We start from the raw sequence: 7,555 nt of genomic DNA, 5'->3' as shown, positions 1-7,555 counted from the left end.
CTGGAAATGATAGTTGTTAAGATCCTGACCAGTAACAGAGATTGGACTCTGAGAAGAAGTCTTTATTTTACAAAAAAAGGAGTTTACAGTGCAGCTGAGCCAAGCTTAGCTTAGGTGAACTGTCTGTAGCATGAGGGGGTACCATGATTTGACGATGAGGTGAACTCAGTAACTTTAAAGATGGATGAAGAGTGCGTGTATATGGAGGCTCTGAGAATCAGGAGTATAACTATTTCTGTGTATTCTAATTGACTTTAAGCTGTGGTTTCTTGGTAACATGGTATCTACACTTCCATCATGAAAGTTTTAACTGCTCTGCTAATACTCTGTCTTCATGTGTGAATTATCATTATAAAACAACGTTACTGAATAGAAGACACTTTATGTAATACTATTATTGTACTGTCTTGCTGTAATCTGGTTTTTTATAAGAGATTTAACAGATGTAATTTACATTACATTGACATTGCACCTAATGTATCCTGGTAGTGGGAAAAAAAAGGCATTTCAACAATATTTGTGTAATGCAGGGATTAGTAATACTTTAACAGATGAGTTACAGCCTAGTGTTTTGCATTGTAGTGAATCCAAACAAATCAGAGCAATTGTTGACCAATTAGTATTGTAATGGTATAGACACTAATGATTATAGCTTATGTCTGTAACCTCTTGCATGGGTAGGAGGCAGAATTCTAGGATATCTTGCTGCTATTCCGGTTAGTTGAAGCTCAATTTGATCATGCAAAAGCTTTTGGTTTTAATACCCAATAACCAAGATTTGCAACGTCCTCACACAAGGATTTGATGTGCACTGCAGGTTACTGGCACAAACTGTAGGATATCTGCTGCACTTGAGATCCTTATGCTGCAATTCTATCAATTCAATTGGACAGTGCCTTCTTTCTTTCTTTTTTTTTTTTTCCCTTTTCTGGAAAAATGTAGTAATGGATTGTATCTTACTCCAAATTTTTAGGGCACACGTGACATTGAGTTAACATTCTCTGTAAGTTGTACCTGAGTTAATAATGTGTGTAAGGATTATGCTGGAGTCTCAAAAATTTCAGCTTGGCATACCTGATAAGTGTCCTGCTTCACAACTGACATGTAACTTGTAGCAAGTGTTTGCACTTGTGTGTTATCACTGGTTTAAAGTGATGCAGTAAGATTAGGCAAGGTTTGAAGTTGTTGAAAGTATCAGCTGAAACAGGGAGCTGTGGGTTTAAGCTGTGCCTCTTCAGGGATGTAACTGAGTTGTCAGATCTCTCAACAGTAGCATCTTTTGAGCTGCTTTTTTGTGATAGATTTCTAGTGGCTGTGTGTAAGCAAGACTACTGCCACCCTTGAGAACCCAACTGAGATGTACGAGGCCTTCTTGCCCTCTTGTGCCTGTAAAAAGAAAGATGGTTGGGGGTGCCAAAATTTATGTTTTTGTGACACTGGTGTTTGACATAATGTCTGTGGTATTACACAGAGGCTGTCAGTAGTAGTGACAGTAGAGTAAATGGTGTTAAAATGTGTGGGGTGATGAATATCTTCCTTGTCTCTTCAGTATTGTTGCCTCTGCAGAATTAGGAGGAATTAAAAGTCATAATGCCTCATTAGAGCCATGTAAGTGAGTAACATAACTAAGATGCAAGGTGAGCAGAGTTTAGTGGTTAGGAGCCATTTTTGTAATACTTATAATGAACAATTTTATCTTAAAGACTTCTGCATTTGTGCTAATTCCTGACATCATTTGGCTTCATCTGTCCAGCACAACTCATTTTGTTGTGTTAGATTTGTGGCGTTTATCTGCCCCCAACAAGCATGAGCTTTATGTAAATACACAGTGAGGGTTATGTGAACACATGTTTGAAGGATTCAAACCCAAACTAAAAATGAGATGAAGTGAAAAAATTGAACAATTGTGTCAGCAGAGTGGCAGGTTTATTGATTTGAGATGTCCATTACAAGTTTTTGTTCCAGGGACAGTTGGTATTCAAAGCACCACAGAGGAGTTAATTTGACAAATCCTTTTTTTAGCCTCCCAGCTGTTTTGCACCAGTTAAGTGTTAGGAATGAGTAGTTGCTACAGTTCTTTCTGGTTTAGGGAAGCTCCTAAATAGTGTGAAACCAGCATAGCCAGCTCATGTAGCTGGGGTTTGCCTTTAGCGTATGTTGGGGGTAACATTTGGATAAACAATTCTCATGTACATCTGCAGCATTTCATGCTCCAGTAATTACTACCCGGGGTGATGATCTTTGAGATTTTTTGGTGGGGGGGTGTTGGGGGTGGGTATGTTTTCACTGTGTAGAAGCTAGACTAGCTTACAGGTCTCGGGATTCACTGAGTCATCATCCTCCACCAGCAAACAAAATTCAGACTTGCTCGGATGTGACCTTGTGCACGTATACACTGGTGTCTAGGCTGACCTCTGTCAGGATCTGTATTCTAGATGGATTGTCATTCTGGTTAAGTGCGTCAGCCCCTGCATTTGTACAACAGACCCTTTACTCACGTTATGTTTGTTCCTCATATTTTAGCTTTGTCCTATTTTAATAATTTGTGCCTTGGAAATAGGTGATTATTTATTTCAAAACCTGGTGTTGTTTTTACTCCTGATTATGTCCCACCTTGGCAGCTCTCTGGTTTTATTGGGATATACTGGTTTTATTGGGTATATTTGACTGACAAACTATATAAGCAGGATGTAAATTAAATTCCAGGGGAATGCAAGGTTTCAAGGATGCATGAATACATTTTTCTGGGATGCTGTGGACCTTCTGGAAACAGTTTTGTGTGAACAGAAAATCATAATGATTCTAGACAAAAGCCTTTTTGGAGAAAATGATGGTATTGTTATACCTGTGATTTTACCATATATTTTGGATACACATACAAAAAAAAAAAATACACATAGAGTAGATAAGCAAGCTATTTTTGTGACGTTTTCAGAAACAATTGTGTTGAATCCCTTAGGTTGTAACCTTTTGAATCCCTTAGGTTGTAACCTTTAAGACAGTCTAGATGTAGTCTAGTGGCTACAAAAGTGGGGTGGAAGGATCTGCACTTTAGCTAAAGCTTGCCTGTTTTTCTGTTGTGCTAGAAGCCTGAATCAGTTCTGGTACATCAAATGTGCCTGCAGACTACACATCATTCAGTGTCCTTTAGCTGACAAGGTTGAGTCTAGCCATTGGATGGTATGATAGGTCCTTCTAAAATGCTTAGCAATGGTATATACTAGAATTGGTGTGAAAGTGATGCTGTTCTGTAAGCTTCATTTACTATTTATGATGTAGGAATGCTGATATGCTAGAAAATTTTGTAGCCTGTGAAAAACATGTGATGTGATTGTATTTGCTGTGCTGTGATTTCAGTGCTAAAGAGCATTTACAGTTGATTTACATAATGAATCAAAACAATATCTCCCACAATGCAGGTCAGGATTTTTTTTCAGAGGATTATTTAGGGATTACTTAGGTTTATTCTCGCAGGAAAAGGATGAGCCACACAGTGCAGTCTCACAGCTGTAATCCACCTTGTTGCTGTGTCCAGTTTACATCTTCCTTTCTGCTGGAGTTTGCAACCTTTCCTGCTGATTACTGCGTACATGGTTGGCCTCATCACTGCTCATCTGCAGAAGATGGACTGACATGCTTTACAGTCCTGTATGCCTGGAGAGTTGCTAGCTTAATTTGGTGACAAATAACCCTCAACAGAAAGATCTATTCAGACGTCATTCCTAGGACTATAATAATATATAACCCCTAACAATATCTTTGATCTTGAAAGTTCCAAGTGACTGGATTCCTAATTCACTCAGTTATACATTCACTGCCAGATGGAGCAGTGTACTTCCTGAAAGCATTATGTGCTGCACAGCAGGAGGTGCATGCAAGCGGAACTGCTATAACAATACTAATGATGATCATTCTAGTGATGGGCAGTGTCTGCACTCCAGTGATTTATACTGTTGTTGTAAAGGAAAAAGGTCTGGTCCACAGTGTTCAGGGAAAATTACTGGAATGCCCCTAACATTAGCTTACTAGTTAGAAACACAGAACATATTTGAGTCTTTCATTTCAGTACATGCAGTCTGTCTTTTTTTTTTTTCCCTATCCCTCATTCCTTCCAGAGAATATGGAGTTACATCTGGTTGATGCTAGGTGTAGGCTAGAGCTGTGCATGTGAACTGCTTAGCCAAAACAAGTCAACTAGAATTAGGATAAACTTTCACGGTTGCTCTGCTTCTGACATTTTTTGTTCCAAGTACTGTTACAAAACAGTTGTGGAAGATGAGTAATAGTTCTGGCATTAGTTTACAGCTGTTTCCTCAGGCTGAGCTAAGCATCATCATCAAGGTTTAAAGAAGCAAAATTCAAGATTGCTTAAAGATAGATTGTAGGACCAAGGCACAATGAAGTTGCTCTGAAAATGCAAAACCGGTGCATGCTGTAAATAAGTTTTTCTCATGTTGTATCTCAGCTAAGAGTTGTGCAACATTATTTCTTACTGCAGGAATACCATTGGGTTAACAACTTGCGTGGAAAAAAAAGTGAAAAAGTGTGATGGGGCATTTCACTCATGGCCCTGGGACAGAGTTTTCCTCTAGTGCTACATTGAGAAGCCAAGATCATCTCCAGTGGATTATGGAAGAGGTGAAGAGCAGAGGCCCAATCTTCCATCACTTGGCTTCCTGCTGTGGGCACCTGCTCCCTGTGTGGTATAAGGAAGTGTATAATACAGACTTTTTTTTTTTTTAATGCCAAGGAAAAGCCCACAGGAGGGCTGAAGGGAGATTATGCTCTACCCTGGGAAGGTCTGGCAGGAGGTTGCTGCTTTCTGTAACTGTCTCAGAAATACAAGTGGGGAATTCAAAGTACAAGACAGATGAACAAAGAAGGCAACAGAGTGGAACTAGTAACAGCCCCAGGGAAAACCAGAGCAGACAGGGAAGAGAGTTACAAAGTGCTCATCAAATTTACATGCAAATAGTAATGCTAACATTGTACATGATTAACCAGAATATCCTACAAAGTCAAACGGGAATGAATAAGACAAAGACTTTGTGCGGTTCTTAAGCATTTGGCTGTTACTACTACAAGAAACTGCTGGCAATCTGCTTTGTGAGCAGAGTTCATGGCATCTGTATTTACATGCTGCACATAGAATTTGGCAAAAAATAGTTTAGTTAATCAGGAAAAGCAATTTATTATATATAGATCTTAATACTCTGAAATAGTGCATACTGTCATTCAAGTTCAAATTTAAAAGATGAACAATTACTGTAAGAAATTACATTGGCAAGAGCTTTTCGTAAAAACTTTGCAGAAAATCAACTTGGAATTAAGATTCTGACTGTGGAATTTTCAAACTCCTCTGGTCCTATGGCAAGGAAACACTGCTGCCTTTGGACCCATAGGTGTGGTTCAAAGGTAAGTCTGTCTTAGTGTCTTCTCACTGCCATCAGAAGCTACAGAAATCATTTACTACAATGAAATCAGAAGACTGACCTTTCGAAACACTTAACCAGTGCTGAAGCTCCCGCCACTTAAAATTTTTGACACTATAAACAAAGAAAAATGAATACTGAGAAGTATTTACACCAAGAAAAACAAATATTCATTGTGCCTCAGAGAAATGCCTTCACATGGAGTGAAGCATGCTGTTAATATTGCATAATCACGAGTTGTCTGTGCTTTTTACATAGGGATTTTTTTGCTGTGAGTAAAGCTTTTTCTTTGCATAATTTTTTTTTTCCGCTGTTTGCTAACTCGACTAAATTTTCCTCAGGGTGTCTGAATCATAGCTTGTGAAATAATGCTGGTTCGTCCCTGCAGGATCCTCAGAAGAGCCACAGAAAACTTGAATTCCATATTTCCTTAGCAGCATGATGTTACATAGTAGAAAGGGCATTTGCAGGAAGCAGGAAGGAGTTCTGCAAGATTAACATCTGCACCTTTGTACTCACTCTTGTGGGAGGTGTCGCAGTGACTATCTGACAATTGCTTGAAATTCTGCGGCAAAAATATGGAAGAATTTAAATTGTGTTGTCTTAATCTACATTCCTCTATTCCAGTGTCTTCACATATAATTAAAAAATGCATTTTCTGGGATATGTTTTCAGGCAATAGCTAAGAATTAGTTTTATTTCCTATAATCTCATTGCTGACTGAAATTCAAGACAAAATACAGAGCAGATATTGAAGGTTCATTATTTAGAACAAGTACTTTCCTGTAACACAAATAATACAGGAAAAGGAAATTCTATTCTTTAAGCACACTGATGTAGTTTTCTCTATGCATGAAATGCCTTGCAATTTAAGAAAAAATGGCTCAGGTTATGGTAGCTCAAGGAAACACAATATGCCTTTTATTTGCATTACTTTTCAACAATGTGGAAATTCAGCATTTGTTTTTACAAAGGAAATCTCAGTATTTTTAATATGCAACTTTACAGTAATTGGCACTTCATCTTATTTTAAAATTACTTACAAGAGACATTTTTCTGGATTTTGGTTATGAAACATTTTTTGTCTCTTGCTTCCAAGGCATGTCAGATTTTTTGTTTCTTTCATCTGATTTAATCATACATGATGCAATAAAACTGGTGTAAATGCTATGTAAGAATACAGGTGTCAATGCTACATAAGAATACAGGGATAGATAATGGAGCAAGGATTTCACCAACACCTGCAAGGTCAGTTACATATTTTTGCTTCACTTCCCATAAGGCTGATTCCATTTCAGATTTCAGTGTCATGAAAGAAATGCGTCTCTGCACTGGCTCTCACCCCACCTTTCAGAGGTTAATTCTGACCCAGTGTATGCCTTCTATGTACCACAGATGTTTCAGTAGATAGAGTCAGAGGGAAATTAAGCCAGAAATACAGGTTTAATCCATGGAGGTTGGGATTTTTTTTTTTTTTTACATTTTCCCCTTTTGTCACTTTGTTATTTCAAGTTTAGCATTTTTAATTCATTAGGTCTCTGGCTCTGACTCAGAGAACTTGGCTGTATTGTTCTCCAGCCTTGTAGTCCCTTTCATCAGAATCACAGTGCATATTCTTTAAATAGTACACATTTTCTTTGTGTATGGATTTATTTTCACATAGAAAAAAAGTATAGTAAAGACTATTACAGGAGCTTGGAGGTTGGGCTCACTACCCATGGACTGGGGAAGAAAGGCAGAGATTAATGGTGCATGGATGTCAGTAGATGCCAGACCTCTAGTGGACACAATGCAGAAATGCTTGGAACCGGAACGTTACATGGGGAAAAACCATGTTGGGGGAGAGCTGCTGAAAAGTCTTTTTTAAAAGCTTATCTATTATTTGTGCAAAACTGTTATGTCCCAGAATTCATTGTAGCTTTGAGTAAGTGCAGAAGTCCCAGAAAATCAGTTAACATAGTCTGATATTTTTCAACTAATTTAAAAATCTTAATAGCTGTTTTGATTGAACAGCTACACCGGGACATCCCCCAGACTGGAGGACAAGAGGCTGGAGAGCAGCCCTGCAAAAAGAGATGTGAGGGTTTGGACTAGGGACAAGTTGAACATGGTCAGCAGTGCCC

The sequence above is a fragment of the Passer domesticus genome, chromosome Z (assembly GCF_036417665.1).
Source record: "Passer domesticus isolate bPasDom1 chromosome Z, bPasDom1.hap1, whole genome shotgun sequence".
Classification (NCBI taxonomy): Eukaryota; Metazoa; Chordata; class Aves; order Passeriformes; family Passeridae; genus Passer; species Passer domesticus.
Note: the sequence above shows the minus strand (reverse complement) of the source record.